We start from the raw sequence: 17,594 nt of genomic DNA, 5'->3' as shown, positions 1-17,594 counted from the left end.
TTTACATGCGCATCTCAACTTCATCAATTTTACAAGGTGTCAACTGCCTGTCAATGATCAAGGTCTTGTGGTCAAAGTGATATCTCATTTACCTCCCAAAGTGAATGATAAGGGTTTGAGTATCTAAAACTGTCATTTCCTACCTTATCTGCAATTATTATTAGGACTTACTTTCAAATTTTTGACAATTTACTCCCTTATAATATTATTAGAGTGTACAAATCAATAAATCACCCAAAGATAAATTGTGTGACACTGTCATTTTTATCTTATTTAAATTTATCTATAAAAAAAGAAAAAAAGAAAAAGAAATTGATAATTTCATGTGTCACCTAACGATTACATGATAATTTGTCCCTATATAAGAAAAATTGATAAATAAAGAGGATGGTTTGATAGTACATCTGTGTGCAAGTGAAAAACAATTTTCAGTTGTATGAAATTTTTTTATGCTATATGGATAATTTGATAATAGGGTTAATTTCATTGACACCCGAGGTTTGGCCAAATATCATATTGAAATATCTTATAAAAATTATCATCACTTAGGTCCAATTTTATTTTTTTTAGTTGTTGACACCGTTAAAAGCATGCGAAAAGATAATTTTACGCCTAGTTTTCTAATTCATTTTAATCCAAAATATTAACAAACTTAAAAGATAAAATTACCCTCATTTATTTCTCTCTCTAAAATTCACACACTCTTTTTTTTCATGTAAATGAAAGAATTTGCATTTTGTTGGACCAATTGATTCATGCCTTGACTAAGTCACACCATGATGGCGGTCACCATAGCCAATCCCATCGTGGGAGGGACAGGTCACGATGTACCCAATCTCGTGCTAGGGGAGATCGGTCGGTGCATGCTTCCCGTCATGAGAACGCACCTAGGCGTATTTCAAACGACGGGGAACGTATCGTAGAGTTGGAACAACAGATTCAAAACCTTAGTTAAGGCATGAATCAACTGGTCCAACAAAATGCGGCAATTATGCAACACATAGCAATCCCCGTTGCACGTGCTGAAGGCAACGACGATGCTGATAAAGTAAAGCATAGCATAACGGGAGATCAACAAAGGGAGTTGCGTACTCCCACCCCCCGACACCAGAAGGATGTGTCGTATGCTGGTAGAGATGTTACAGGTTGATGAAGTGGATGACAAAGTGGCCCATACAGCCTTCATGGGAGGACTACAACACTTCAAATTCTTGTTCTCTCTATTAAAGGATCCACCAGGTACAATGACAGAATTACTGGTCAAGGCATAAAAACATATGAATGCTGAAGACCCCATGAATTACTGGAAGAACAAAGAAGCCGGCAATAAGAGAGGAGACAAAGAAGAGGCTCGCCGCCAGCTTCAAAGATGAAAGAAACGCTAAGTTTAATAAGCCTGCCAGTGACAAAGACCCAGGGGACAGGATAGCTACACCAAATTCACTCCCTTGAACAATCCAATAAGTCAGATCCTCCTATAAATCCAGGATGATCCCACCTTAAAGTGGCCATCTAAGTTGAAACCACATCCAATAAGGAGGGCGAGTGATAAGTACTGCAGGTTTAATAGAGACTAGAGACGTTCACCATAAAGGAGAGAACAAGCTCAGAACTAAAAGGCAGCATACCAGTAAGTGGTGTCTCGATATTATAACTTTCATGTGAAGGAAAGAAGGTTCCTGCCAGGAGACCTTGTCAACCACTCGTGATGTCAAAGAGTCCAATAAGGAGAAAATTACTCCTAGTTGGGAACCTACCAGTTAGAAACCCTGGGCAGAAGACATCTAGATCACCTCTGCAATGTTGAACACCTTAGAAAATAGTTCTAGTAAAATTGAAATTCCATATTAGTATTAGCTTTAGTTTTGTGTCGCATAGTACTTGCTTCGTATTGGTTTCTAGCTATGTTTTCATATTTAGTTAGCTTTAGGGCTAGAATATAGTTTCGCCATTAATAAAGTTCATTTTAGTTGCACCGACTTTTGATAAGGTCTGTCTTCAATTTAAATTTATTTTATTGTTTTAAAGTGCCCCATAATTCTCATCCACGTATTATAAGGGATTGCCATTAAAGTACTCCGTATTATAAGGGTTCGGGCTGAATGAATCCCGTAATTCTCATCCTCGATTGACATTAAAGTGTCCCGTATTATAAGGGTTCGGGCTGAATGAATCCCGTAATTCTCATATCTGTATTATAAGGGATTGACATTAAAGTGCCCCATATTATAAGGATCCGGGCTGAATGAATCTCGTAATTCTCTTTCCCGTATTATAAGGGATTGACATTAGAGTGTCCTGTACTATAAGAGCCCAGGTTGAATGAGTCCTATAATTCTCATCCCCGTATTATAAGGGATTGACATTAAATGCCCCGTATTATATAAGGGTCCGGGCTGAATAAATCTCATAATTCGTATCCCCGTATTATAAGGGATTGACATTCAAATAACATGTACTATAAGGGCACCGGATGAATGAAACTCGTAATTCTCGTCCTTGTATTAAAGTGAATTTTTATGGATAACTCATATTAAAAGGGCCAAATAAGGCGGGATCAGTGAGTGCCAGCTTCCGCAGCCACTTGTCAACTTTCGGCATTGCCACATATTAGCCTCCTCCTGCTAGATTCCAGCATTAATTAAAAAGAGATTTGTGTGCTAAAGGGAGGGGACCTTTAGCATAGTAATGAAAAGCGCTAACCAGATGGGCTTGATGAGCCCATTTGTATTTATTCAGTAGATAAAATATGTATATGCTATCTTTACTGATTGACCCAGTTAATAAATATGTCAGGGTAAAGGATAACTCTAAGACATAAATATTTACATTCTCTACGTTCGACATGCAAAGATGAGAATTGGGTGGGTGGGTGGGGGGGGGGGGAGTAAGGAATCTACACCCAGGAAGTTTAACCGTCATACAAGTTTATAAATCAGGATAAACTCCAATTTCTCGGATAAAGAAGAGAATAAGTTCTCCTTCCGTATTGGAGAAGTAAGAGGTATAATACTCCTATTTTAATGTAACTTGACACCTCTATAAAGAGGACGTTCAGGTCAATAAAAAAGGTACAACACAAATCCCTAATAAAGTCCTTTCACCTTTTTTCCACTCTCCTGATCTAGTACTGATTTGATCATTGAAGGCTCTTAGGCCGGTACCACACCAGTGCCTCTTGATCACCTTTCTCTTTCTTTTTCAGGTACGACGTCGTTCCAAGTTGTAAAATCTTGCATCAACACACATAAATAATCAATCAACATTAGAAAAGGATCGAAATTTATTTGTAACACTACTTAGGATATAGAGAGAACATATATACATTTTTCAAACAATAGAAGTGGTAGTTTCTTGAACTGGAATTGGGATAAAGGGAGGTGGTGTTATAAATTTACGGAAGCATAATAAATAACGAGCAATACAAGACTGTGACTTTCATAATTAAGGCGTCCGTAAAGAAAGAAAATTGGCCCTTATCTCCTCCGTACAAAACAGAACATAAAAGAAAATAAATATATATTGTAGTAGTATGTATGATGGTGTCTATGGACTAGAATGCATTAAAGTCGCTACGACTCAATTAAATGCATTAGAGGTGATTGATGGCGTGTAAAGAAGGTTATAGGCGATAAAATTAGTTATAAATATATGTACGTCTTCTAAGGAGAATAGAAAGACAAGGGGAGAGAAAACAAGAATTCTATTGATATCGAATATTAATAATTCAGATGACTTAGTTAATATTTCAAAAACACCGTGAGTGGGATTCCTTAATAACACTTTTTTCATGGTGAAATTTTGTCGATTTGCATCGTGATTTTTTCCCTTGATTATTTAATTATTTTTTTCACATCAAATTTATATTGACTTGTTTTTTATTCCTACACTCAGACTGTCTTTTCCCAACAAGATGCTACATTATCATGCTACTAGTGAGTTAACATTTTTTTTATTTATTGCCCTTCAATTTTGTGGATTATTCATATTTTCATAAAAATCATTACCACTTCAATGATGAAAAAAAAAAAAGAAAAAAAAGAGAAGAAGACTACTCACACATCATTTAATTATACCTTTTGAAATTTCCATTTTTTTTTTTTTTTTAAACGTACATACCATTTAATCGGATCTTTCATCACTTACATCTCTGAAAGCCAAAAACTTAATGTTCATGATTTTTAAAATCTAAAATTATTATCACTGAGTAGTTAAATATCATATTATTTAATGTCAAATTGACTATTTAGACATTAAATGTCCAAATGCATATTTAAGAAACAAAAGTTTGGGGTTTTCATCACATGCATTACACGTGTGTTTTACTAGTATATATATGGATTATTCATATTTTCATAAAAATTATAACAGTTCAATGACGACAAAAGAAAGACGACTCACAAATCATTTACTCAGACCTTTAGAAAATTTTATCTTTTTTTCAAACTTGTTCATCATTTAATCGAATCTTTTCAAATTTTTTTCTTTTTCTAAAACACATGCATCCCTAAAATATCTAAAAGTCAAAAACTTAATGTTCATGATTTTCAAAATCTAAAACTATACTAGTTAAATATCAAATTATTTAATGTCAAATTCACTATGTAGACACTGAAATGTCCAAATGCATATTTAGGAAGAAAAAAAAAAAATCCAAGTGCATCATATTTGTTTTCCAAAAACAAAACCATTTTTCAAATTTGATTGCAATTTATTAAAAAAATTTAAAATAAATTTATTTTTTTTCTTCCTAATTGGTCCTGATACCACTATGGTAAAACCAAAAAGTTTTGTGGATGTTTCAAGGGTGCCTAACACCTTATCATAATATAATAGAATTCTTGATTTTATAAATCTCGGTGATATAGACTTACATCGAGAACCTTTTCAAAAATTATTTTTAAAAATATTTAAAAATTTATATTTTGTGAAAAATCTATTTTAAAGATGACTTAGCATACATGAACTCAATGTTAGGTGACGACTTCATGAATTTTTACACAAGCTCCCTACCACAAATTTTCTTTTGTCACTTTAAGCTATACAAGAAATAAAAGATATTTATCTATATTTCAGCCATGGTGGCTTCATCATTCCCTTGAGAAGGGTATTCAAGCTTACATATTAATAACAAAATAAAACATAAAGATAATATTGATTTTCATTTAATGAGAATAAAAAAATACAAAAAATAATTAAACAGTAATAATACAAGAAAATAAACTCATTTCCTTTTCACTATTATTTTCTCTTCATCCACACCCACAACCCCATGTAAGGTAATCACACCTATGTGCCCTATTGATGCCACCACCAACTTCAAACCACTTTTTTCTTCTGATTTCTCGAAATTGCTCTATGATGTGGCAGGTGATGACGTGATGTCTTTATTTTTTCTATCTTCTCTTGCTTCCTTTCTTGTTTTCTTCTAATTTTGTATTTATTTATAATGAATCAACATGCGTGGTCCCAATTGATATGATATAGTAGGCATGGCAATGGGAAGGCCTAGGTAGTGGTGATGATGCGGACCTACGGTAGAAGCATTTTGACTGAAAAATTCTCCAATAATATAAGAATTTAATGATGCTGCTAGGATCTCTCAAAAAGTTGTTAACATCCAACATCAACTCCCATGTAATGCAAAACACTTTTAATTATAATTTAATATATAACTATTTCTCTTAATTAACCAATTCTTCATTTAAGCTTACTAGAAATATTTTATATCAAAATTATAAATTGATTTTTTGAACTTCAAAATTTATCTTTTTGGGTAAACAATTTCAAGGTGACTAAAACTTTCAATCATTTAGAAGGAGAAAAAAAAAAAAAAAAGAAAAAAGAAAAATGGCTCAAAGTTAGCACTTGATAAGTTGTAAGGCTGATTTTTTTTCTAAACCATCCAATTGCAATGCAGAGATGCTTAAATCAAGGGGGTCCTAATTAGAACATCAAATAAATTCAGTTAACTACTCTTTTTTTTTTTTTTTTTGGTAATGTTTAAGGTCCACCAGCATTGTCTCAATTGTTTCATTCAACTAATGAGATAGGTCTTCAGCTAGCTTCACCTTTCAATGCTAACTGAACATCTTCATGTCTCCTAACACACTCACGTTATTTATTGTGGAAACTATAAATAAACTTTCAGGCAATAGACCTTCTATCTTAGTATCAAAAATACCCTTATGCTCCACTAGCTTCAATTGCATTCTTTTAAAATGTCGCTTGTTTTTCTTCATTTCAAAGTTGATAAACAAATCTTCAGCTGAACTAGACAATGAGTCACCAAATACATACAACAAAAATAACCTCAATACAAGTAAAGCAAGAAATAAGGGTGCCCTTCTTACCTTCTTCTTAAGTTATTCTTTTAGTGCATTAATCTTCAAAAACAAGTCCGAAGCCCTTTACAAACTTGCCATTCTATAAAATTGAACCATGACTTCTGTATCTAATATAAAAGAATGCCAGAAACAATTCTAAAAGCAAATGACAGCTAACAATGCATCAAGACACTAATCCAAAAAATACAAGTCCAATAGCAATGCATTAATTAATATTCAAATAGTTGGTCATTATTCACAAAATTTAGAGTAAAGAAAAAGTCAAAAATAAAACTACACATATTGAGTTCACAAAATTATAATAATAAAATTATATAAGAAGAAAGAGGGAAAAAATGATATATACCTTATGCATGAGTGCAAAAAGAAAAATCTTAAAAAGAAGAATAAAGAAAAAACGAAAGAATATGAAAAGGAAAGAGTTTCGAGAGGAAATTTTTTTTAGGGTTTAACTAAAAAAAAGGGCAATGTGAATCAAATGAATTTGAAGAGTAAAAGAAAAAAACAAATAAAATTATCAAATATTTTTAGAAATTAAAATTTTAGGGGATTTCTAACATTTCTATAAAATTTCATATATATATACATATATATATATATATATATACATATGGCAGGGTCGGGGGCATGTGTCAGTCTTCTAGTTTGACTTTCTTACATGTCCTTTCGAGAGGTACTTGAAGATTGATTTAGAATGGGTAAAAAGATTGAGAAGGCGATTTCAACTTCTGGTGGGAGGGGACTGAGGAAAAAATGGCGATGCTTGATAACCCCATTCTGTGAATATGGAAAATGTCTTCCCCTAGTACTTAACTGCCGAGCCCTTGATTCTAAGCTACCACTGTGAGTTTCATCATTTGCATTCTTGAAATAAAATTAGACACTGCCACTTTTTATAAAGGATGAAAAATTCATCATAAACAAAAGGATACGTGATGAAAAATTCAGAACCATATTGATGAGGAGTCTTCTACCAGGAAGTTTTACCGTTGTACAAGTCTATAAATCAGGATAAACTCCAGTGTCTTGGATAAAGATGCGAATAAGTTCCTCTACCATGTTAGAGAAGTAAAAGGTATAACACTCTTATTTTAATGCCACTTGACACCTCTATAAAGAGGGCGTTCGGGTCAACGGAAAAGTTAAGACACAAATCCCTAAGAAAGTCATTTCACCTTCTTTTCACCTTCCTGATTTAGCACTAACTTGACCGTCGGAGGCTTTTAGGCCAGTACCACACTGGTGCCCCTCGATCACATTTCTCTTTCTTTTTTAGACACGACATCATTACATGTCACAAAATCTTGCATCAACAGCTAGCACCGTCTGTGGGTACCTTTGTAATAATTTATGAGTTGCGATTTGAAACTCAAGTAAGCGATCTGCATTATTAATTTTTCTTGATAATAAAGCAAGAGACGTGGTACCAATTGATATAAAATAGTAGGCGTGACAATGGGCAGGCCTAGGTAGTGGTGACGATGCGGACCTAGGGTGATGTGGCATTTGACTGGAAAGTTTTTCCAAGAATATAAGAATTTAATGATGCAGCAAGGACCTCTTAAAAAGTTATTAACATACAACATTAACTCCCCTACAATGCAAAAAACTTTTGATTATAAATAAATATATAGCCTTTTTCTTAATTAGCCATTTCTTCATTTAAGCTAAATAGAAATTTGCACGTGTATTGCACGTGCGTTAAATTTATTTTATATCAAAATTATAAATTAATTTTTTGAATTTCAAAATTTGTTTTTTTGGGTAAACAACTTCAAGGAGATTACCCTTTTTTTTTTTTTTTTTTTTTTTTTTTTTTTTTTTTTTTTTTTGTAAATTTTAATGTCTACCAGCATTGTCTCGATTGTTCCCTTCAACCAACGAGATAGGTCATCAGTCTACTTCACCTTTCCATGCTAATCACACATCTTCATATGTCCCAACACACTTACGTTAGTTACTGTGAAAACTATAATAAACTTTCAGGCATTAGACCTTTTACATCGGTATCAAAAATCCCCTTATGCTCCACTTATGCTCCACCAGCTTCAATTGCATTGTTTCAAAATGTTGCTTGTTTTTCTTCATTTCAGAGTTGATAAACAAATTATCAGTTGAACTAGTCAATGAGTCATCAAATACATACTGCAAAAAGAACCTTAATACAAGTTGTTGAGGGAGAAATCCATATGGTCCCATATGGCACCGTTTTCCTGTAAAGAAAAGAGTAGAAGATCGATGAAGCTTGACGACACAGGTGTGGTGCCTGCCAAGAGCTCTCCGACGATCAAGTCAGTCACCGAAGGTCTAAAAGAAAGGCAGGGATTTAATAATCATTTTTTGTCATACCTCTATTGATTGGTAGGATCTCATTCTTGTAGCCGTTTTCCCTTAGTTCATTTGCGAGATCAGAGGAGATAGTTTGTTGTTAGATTTGTCGGGGATATGATTTACTTCTTTGACTTTTTCAAATTGTGCCAAGGTTATCCTTACCCTGTTGAGCCACGTCGTCTTTCATTATCTTGGATAAGAAATGTCATCATTCTTATCCGATAGAAATCTTTATCTTTGATAACGAAATATTTGGAAAGTCGAAGAGGTCTAGCGGCTGGTCAACACTTAGTTGCCTTTATCGTTAGGTCAAGGTAGGTTAGGTTTATTTTTCCCTATCAGTTACCCCCTATTCCCAAACTTGTTCATCTAGTTTTGGGAATGTAATTTTTTTTTTTTCTTACCCTGGGAACAGTTCCTGCGGGTACTGTTCAAATGAACAGTTTTTTTTTTTTTTTTTTTTTTTTTTTTTTTTTTTTTGTTTTTTTGTTTTTTTTGGGAACAGTTCCCGTGGATACTATTCACATGAACAATATTATTTTTTTTATTCATTTTTTTATTTTTACCCTCAGGAACTCTTCCCTTGGGTAATCTTCCCATGGGTACTATTTCTGTGGGTACTATTCCTAATGGTGGAATTAATATAGATACCAAATCAAGGTTCTGTTTTAGAAGGGTATGGACTCAAACCTATGGTCAATGACTCTTAGTGATGTAAAACTGGATTTTTCTTTTGAAAATCCAATATATTATTTGTAAACTTTATTGGTTTCAGTCAGCTCATCCTTTTGGCAAAGGAATAAATTTTACGAGCTGCACTCAGCTCGTCGTCCCTTTAATAAGGGAGTACGAGCTTCACTCAGTTCGGCCCTTTAGTACAAGACACTTATTTACTATCCTTTATAGTACAGGGATATTGATTACGGAATTCATTTAGCTCGGGTCCTTTTAGTACAGGACATTTATTTACTATCCCTTATAGTACAAGGATATTAATTACGAAATTCATTTAGCCCTGGTCCTTTTAGTACAGGACATTTATTTACTATCCCTTATAGTACAAGGATATTAATTACGGGATGCATTTAGCCCGGGTCCTTTTAGTACAGGACATTTTTTTACTATTCCTTATAGTACGGGGATATTGATTACGGGATTCATTCAGCCCGGGTCCTTTTAGTACAAGACATTTATTTACTATCCCTTATAGTACGAGGGTATTGATTACGGGATTCATTCAGTTCGGGTCCTTATAATACAGGACATTTATTTACTATCCCTTATAGTATGGGGATATTGATTACGGGATTCTTTCAGCCCAGATTCTTATAATACAGGACACTCATTACCATCCCTTGTAATACAGGGATATTGCAAGTATAAAGATAACTAACCAAGAGTTAATGCAACTGAAATGAATTTTCTTAAAGACCATCATTGCCTCAAGGCTTATTGAAAACAAAATAACACGTGAGGGAGCTACTCTCCATTTAAAATGATTAACTGAGATGCCCCCGGTCTTTATTTTGAATGACTTGATAAGGCTAATTTCAGCTGTGAGACAATTGTTAGTTGGTATACTTATCTTAGTCCTCCTCATCGCTTTGGCTAAAGAATGCTCTCTTATAACTGGTAACCTTTTCATCCCTGGTGAGAGGGGCCGACCTCTTCTTGTCCTCTTCTTCCTTTCCCTTCCGTGCATTTATGGCATCTTTAGCGTTCATGTGTTTCTGCGCTCTGATCAACAACTCTGCCATGCTGGTGGGAGGTTCTTTAGATAAGGCAAACAAGAATCTGGAGGTTTGGAGTCCTCCTATAAAAGCGGTCAAAGCCACCTTGTCGTCTACCACTTCTACCTGCAACATCTCTGTGTTGAATCGGGTGATGTATTCCCAGATCGACTCTCTCTTCTATTGTTTCACAGTAAGTAGGTAGGTGGTCGGCCTCCTATGCCTTTGACCTGCAATAAAGTGGCTTACAAACTGTTTACTCAATTCTTCGAAGGTGTTGATGGTTCCTGGCTTCAGCTTGTTGAACCAAACTCTTGCCGATCCCTTAAGTGTAGTGGGAAAAGCTCGGCACATGATTTCTTCTGGCACGGCGTGTAAATGCATGAGAGCTTGAAAGGTCTCTAGGTGATCGAGAGGATCTTTGGTCCCATCGAAGCTTTCGAACGAGGGCATCTTGAACTTGCTAGGCAAGGGGCATTTCATAACGGCGAGGCTGAATGACAAATTGGTCCTCTGCACCAGGTTATCTATGGCGGCAGGACCTTTCTCTTTTATAGCCTGCATTACATTTTCCATTTTCGCCTTAAGCTCCTCGATCTGCAGGTCGAAATACGTAACTTTCTCTGTCTTTTCCTTAATATAGAATGTTGTACCTGTCTGAGACTGGGGATTCCGCGGAAGTAGAGTATGAGGTTCTTTGTGTTGGTTTCCGACTTCGCTTTGTTCTGCCTTGAACTCGTGAGGAGGATCGTTTTCTCTGTCCTCCTCGTTTTCTCCCCCATCATTCAGATTGGGAAGATATGGGTCAGAAAATTCTTGTTGAGGTGGTGATCCCGCTGGGATAAAATGTTGTAGAATCTCTGCATTTTACTGGATCAATTGGTCCATACCCTGATTCAGAGTTTGGACTTGTAGTTCTAACGCTGCAAGCTATTTCTGGTCATTCGGGACGTCTGGGTGTTCACCTGACCCTTCTCTTTGACTGGATCCCTGCAACGATGTTTCTTTTCCATTTACCATATCGGACCGCAAGTGCATATACCCAACCGAGTTATTTATTGATTTAAGGTAATCGTCGTTTCCCACAGACGGCGCCAACCGTTGGGGGAGAAATTCACGCGATCTGATACGGCACCGTTTTCCTGCAAAGAAAAGAGTAGAAGATCGATGAAGTTTGATGGCACCGGTGCCCGCCAAGAGCTCTCTGACGATCAAGTCAGTCACCGGAGGTCTAAAAGAAAGGTAGTGATTTAATAATCATTTTTTGTTGTACTTTTATTGACTGGTAGGATCTCATCCTTTTTCCCTTAGTTCATTTGCGAGATCGGAGGAGATCGTTTGTTGCCAGATTTGTCGGGGATATGATTTACTCCTTTGACTTTCTCAAATTGTGCCAAGGTTATCTTTATCCTGTTGAACCATGCCATCTTTAATTATCCTGGATAAAAAATGTCATCATTCTTATCCGATGAAAATCTTTATCTTTGATAACGAAATATTTCGAAAGTCAAAGAGGTCTGGCGGTTGGTTAACACTTAGTTGCCTCTATCGTTAGGTCAAGGTAGGTTAGGTTTATTTTTCCCTATCACAAGTAAAGCAAAAAATAAAGGTGCCCTTCTTTACCTTCTTCATAAGTTCTTCTTTTAGTGCATTAATCTCTAAAAACAAGTCTGAAGCTCTTTACAAACTTGTCATTCTATAAAATTGAACCATTAGTTCAGTATCTAATATAAAAAAATGACAGTCATGTCTCTAAAAGCAAATGACAGCTAACAATGCATCAAGACACTAATCCAAAAAACAAAAGTCCAATCGCAATGCATTAATTAATATTCAAATAGTATGTCATTATTCACAAAATTTAGAGTAAAGAAAAATTAAAAAATATAAAATACACACATTGAGTTCATAAAATTATAATAATAAAATTATATAAGAAGAAGAGGGAAAAAATGACAAGAGAAAAAAGGTTACAATACATACCTTATGCATCAGTGCAAAAAGAACAATGTTAAGAGAAGAATAAGGAAAAAAAGAAAGAACAATAAAAGGAAAGAATTTTGAAAGGAAAAAAATATTAGGGTTTAACTAAAAAAAGGGCAATGTGAATCAAAAGAATTTGAAGAGTAAAAGAAAAAAAGAAAGAAAATTATCAAATATTTTTAGAAATTAAATTTTAGGGGCTTTCTAACATTTTTATAAAATTTCTTATATATATATATATATATATATATATATATATATATATATATATATAAATATACATATTATATATATATGGCAGGGTCGGGGTATGTGTCATTCTTGTAGTTTGACTTTCTTACATGTCCTTTCGCGAGGTACTTGAAGATTGATTTAGAATGTGTAAATGGATTGAGAAGACGATTTTAAGTTCTAGTGGGAGGGGACTGAGGAGAAAAGGCGATGCAAATAACCCTATTCTGCAACAATGGAAAATGTATTCCCCTAGTCCTTAACTGCCCAACCCCTGATTCTAAGCTACTACTGTGAGTTTCATCATTTGCATTCTTGAAATAAAGTTAGACACTGCCACTTTTTATAAAGGATGAAAAATTCATCATAAACAACAAGTTACGTGATGAAAAATTTTGAACCATATTGATAAAGAGTCTTCACCCAGGAAGTTTGACCGTTATATAAGTCTATAAATCAGGATAAACTTGATCTACTGTCTCGGATAAAGATGCGAATAAGTTCCCTTTTTGTGTTGGAGAAGTAAAATGTATAACACTACTATTTTAATGCAACTTGACATCTCTATAAAGATGGCATTCGGGTTAACAGAAAAATAAAGACACAAATTCCCAAGAAAGTCCTTTCACCTTCTTTCCACCATCCTGATCTAGTACTAACTTGACCGTCGGAAGCTCTTAGGTCGGTACCACACTGGTGCCCCTCGATTGCCTTTCTTTTTCTTTTTTAGATACGACGTCGTTACGAGTCGCGAAATCTTGCATCAACAGCTCCCGCCGTCTATGGGAACCTTTGCAATAGTTCTCGAGTTGCGATCTGGAACTCAAGTAGGCGATCTACATCATTAATTTTTCTTGATAATGAAACAACAGACGTAGTTCCAATTGAAATGAAACAGTAGGCGTGTGTAATACCCCTAATTTTCAAAAGGATATAATTAGAATTTAATTAATTTTTTTAGGTGCATTTTAAATTGCTTAATTGATTATGTGTTTAATGTGATTTCATGTTTATGTTTTATTAACCTAATTGTTTGATTATGTGTGTAATTAAGTGTTTTATTTACATAGGTCTTAAATGAAATTAATTGTTATTTGATTTTGGATGTTTACTTTAATTAATTGATTCCTTGATTTATTTATTTTAATTGAATTTTTTGTTTGTTTAATTGTATTTTATTTCCTGTAATTGAATTATTAGTTTTAATTGTTTAAATGTTTTATTAGTCTTTGCAAATGGAATTAGTTGGATTAACGTAGTATTTCTAATTGTAATGTTAAACTAGGGTTCTAGTCTTTTATGTCTCACGCCGACTAGACTGGGAATTAATTAGGTTTTCCATCGCTGATTAGAATTGGGCTTAGAGTTTTATTGGTGCCTATATATACACTATTTTACGTCTTCAAAAGGGTTTTTAGAACCCTATGCACGTACAGTATTATAGAGAGAAAACAGAAAGAGAGATTGTAAGGAAAACAGAGGGATTTGCCGTTAGGGTTTCGGCTGCGGATTAAAGGACGGACCTAGGAGGAGGGAAGGTTGAGCAATAGGAGGTTGACAGTGAACGGACGTCGTCGGAAAGCTTGGAAAGACGACGACGAGGTTTTGAATCAAAATCTTAGGCAAGTTCTATTTTGTCTCTCTCCCCTTGGCCTGTGTTCTATGCATACTTAGATGGTCTCTAGGAGGTTAATTAAATATTAATTGAGTTTTTGCATGCATATTATATGTCAAATTAATCATCTGTATATGTTTAATTTTTGTCTGAAATTATTCTTACAAGTTTGGTAGTTCATCGTCTGTTTTTACGGCATAACAAATTGGTATTGTTTTAATCGCTGTATGAGTTCCAACTATTGTAAACAAATCATGGGGATGCTACTGGATATATATTAGTCTGTTTGGACCAGTTTTAAGGAGGAACAGAAGGGTAGGAAAAGGCCGGAGATAAAGCAGATGATCAGAAATGGAGCAGGAAGCGGACCAGTAAGCTCAAAAAGGGAGATAGCCGGCTCCAGGAGGTTGTGAGCCGGCTCCCCCCTTCATAGAGCTGGCTTCAAGGGTTAGGGAGCTAGCTCCATGATGCTTGGAGCTTGCTCTGTTGTTTAGAGAGCAGGCTCCCTTGTTTTCCTTTGTTTTGACGATTTTCGGAATAGTTTTGGGCACTGTTTTGGACATATTTGGAATTTTGAATTTGTTTCAAGGATTGGAATGAGAATTTTAAGAGTAATTTCATGGGATTTTAAACTCCCTAATTGCATAATTTGATCCGTAGTGCAAATAGAATAAACAGCATAAAAATAAGCAACTTTGCACGCTACTAACGGATAGTAATGACTGAATTGTTTAATCTTATTTTAAAAATTTAACAGATTGTAGCATGGACTCTAAACATGGTATTATGCTGTAATTGAACCCACATTGCATAATTTATCTCTATATGCTAAGGGTTTTCACCGTGTGGAAGTTTTAAGCAATGTTACACACGGTTGACGGCTGTAAAGTATTTAGTTGCTTACATTTATTTTAGCAACCTAAATAACTGGAGTAGGATTTTTAAAGTTGTTTTGGATGCATAATAGGGTCTTATACATATTAGATTTTGTTATGTTTCTCCAGGATTTAATTGAAGAATTAATTACATATTTTTTGTCAATTACATGGATGTTGGTCTGGGTTTTAATTGAAGAATTAATTACATATTTTTTGTCAATTACATGGATGTTGGTCTGGGTTTTAATTGAAGAATTAATAAATTATATTCTGTCAATTACATGGATATATACTGGATTTTGAATTGATGAACTATTAAATCTTGTCTCGTCAATTACATAGATGGATTCTGGATTTTAAATTGACGAACGATTAAACTTTGTCTCGTCAATTTCATGAATATTATTTTGGATTTTTAGTTGATGAACTGTTTAAATTATGTTTTTATCAACTATATGGATTATTTGGATTTTATTTGATGTACTGTTGAAAGTGTTGCATCATTTACGAATCATATGCATTATATGCACCGGTATGGGACGGTGGCATATGGAGGGACGGATTAGATCAAAACGCTAATTCCTACCCATTCAAACATACAGAATGGATTAACTAAAACAGTTATATCCTACATGGTTTCATGTCCTGTCAACTAAAATAGTTGAACGACATATTGGATGGTTGTTTATATTTTTGTATTAGGAAGAATAGGGATTTAATTAAAATATTTAAATCCTAATTATATGTCATGTCTGGACGACGAACAGTTGACCGACACAACATTATATTTAGATGGAATTTATATATATAATTATGGTACCGCGATATGAGCTTTGAGTCTCATAGTCGACGATTAGGGAGCGTATATGCAGTAGGATGCGTAGCTGGCTATGTTGGTTGAGGTATACCCTGTTAGGCTTAGGTAGTTATGCCCACTCAGGTGTGTTTTGCATGTTGCCTTCTATTCAGGTAGAGACCCTCATCATAGTCTAGTGAGAGTCCTGTATGGTTGAGACATCTAGGATGTATCTGCGTATTGGGTTTCTGTTTGGATTGTAGTTAGGATAGAACTTGTTCATGAGCCTGACCAACTATTATTTTTCAGGTAACGGACGGTTCCAAGTCTGAGGGCTTGTACGTGCTGAGCAGAGACGGTCACTCATTCTTCCGATGATGTAGGAGTTTTCTTCATGGTTTAGCATTGGATTTCCTTCAGTTGTGGTTGTTCAGTGTTGGAGTTTTATAAGGGGTCCACCAGATGGATTCCGAGTTATATTAGAAATGGAGAAGTTGAATGTATCAGAATAGTTTCTTGTTTATAAAATTTATTCTGAGGTTTCAGTTTCTGGATTTTCATTTTAGTTTTCTTTTAGCAATTTTATTTATTCATATTTATCTTAATTGTATTCTGTGTTCGTTTATGGCTAACTGGTTTGATATCCTCGGGTAATCGGACGTGGGCCTGGCCAACCCGCATCTGGGAATCTGGGGGTATCACAGCGTGGCAATGGGCTGGCCTAGGTAGTGGTGATGATGCGGACTTGCGGTGTTATGACATTTGACTGGAAAGTTTTCCAAGAATATAAGAATGATGCAGTAAGGACCTCTCAAAAAGTTGTTAAAATACAACATCAACTCCCCTACAATGCAAAATACTTTTGATTGTAAATAAATATATAAAAAATTTCTTAATTACCTAATTCTTTATTTAAACTTACTAGAAATGTGCTCGTGCGTCAAATTTATTTTATATCAAAATTATAAATTGATATTTTGAACTTCAAAATTTGTCTTTTTGGGTAAACAACTTCAAGGAGACTAAAACTTTCAATCATTTGAAAGGAAAAAAAGAAAGGAAAATGGCTCAAAGTTAGCACTTTATAAGCTGCAAGGCTTGATTTTTTTCTTCTAAACCATCCAATTGCAATGCAGAGAAGCTTATATCAAGGGAACCTAATTAAAACATCAAATAAATTCAGTTAACTACTTCTTCTTTTTTTTCTTTTTTTTTTTGTAAAGTTTAAGGTTCACTAGCATTGTCTCGATTGTTTTCTTTAACCAATGAGATAGGTCTTTAGCCAGCTTCACCTTTGCATGCTAACCGCACATCTTTATGTGTCGTAACACATTCACGTTAGTGACTGTGGAAACTATAAATAAACTTTTAGGCATTAGACTTTCTATCTCGGTATCAAAAATCCCCTTATGCTCCACTAACTTCAACTGCATTGTTTCAAAATGTTGTTTGTTTTTCGTCATTTCAGAGTTGATAAACAAATCATCAGCTAAACTATTCAATGAGTTACCAAATACATACAGCAAAAAGAACCTCAATACAAGTAAAGCAAGAAATAAGGGTGCCCTTCTTTTCCTTCTTCTTAAGTTCCTCTTTTAGCGCACTAATCTCCAAAAACAAGTCTGAAGCCCTTTACAAACTTGCATTTTATACAAATTAAACCATTAGTGCAATATCTATTAT

This window comes from Cornus florida, unplaced genomic scaffold, assembly GCF_030987335.1.
Source record: "Cornus florida cultivar Cherokee Brave unplaced genomic scaffold, ASM3098733v1 CherokeeBrave_3.0.0_Hap2_Chr05, whole genome shotgun sequence".
Lineage (NCBI taxonomy): Eukaryota > Viridiplantae > Streptophyta > Magnoliopsida > Cornales > Cornaceae > Cornus > Cornus florida.
The sequence above is the reverse complement of the archived record's forward strand: the minus strand, read 5'-3'. Positions refer to the sequence as shown.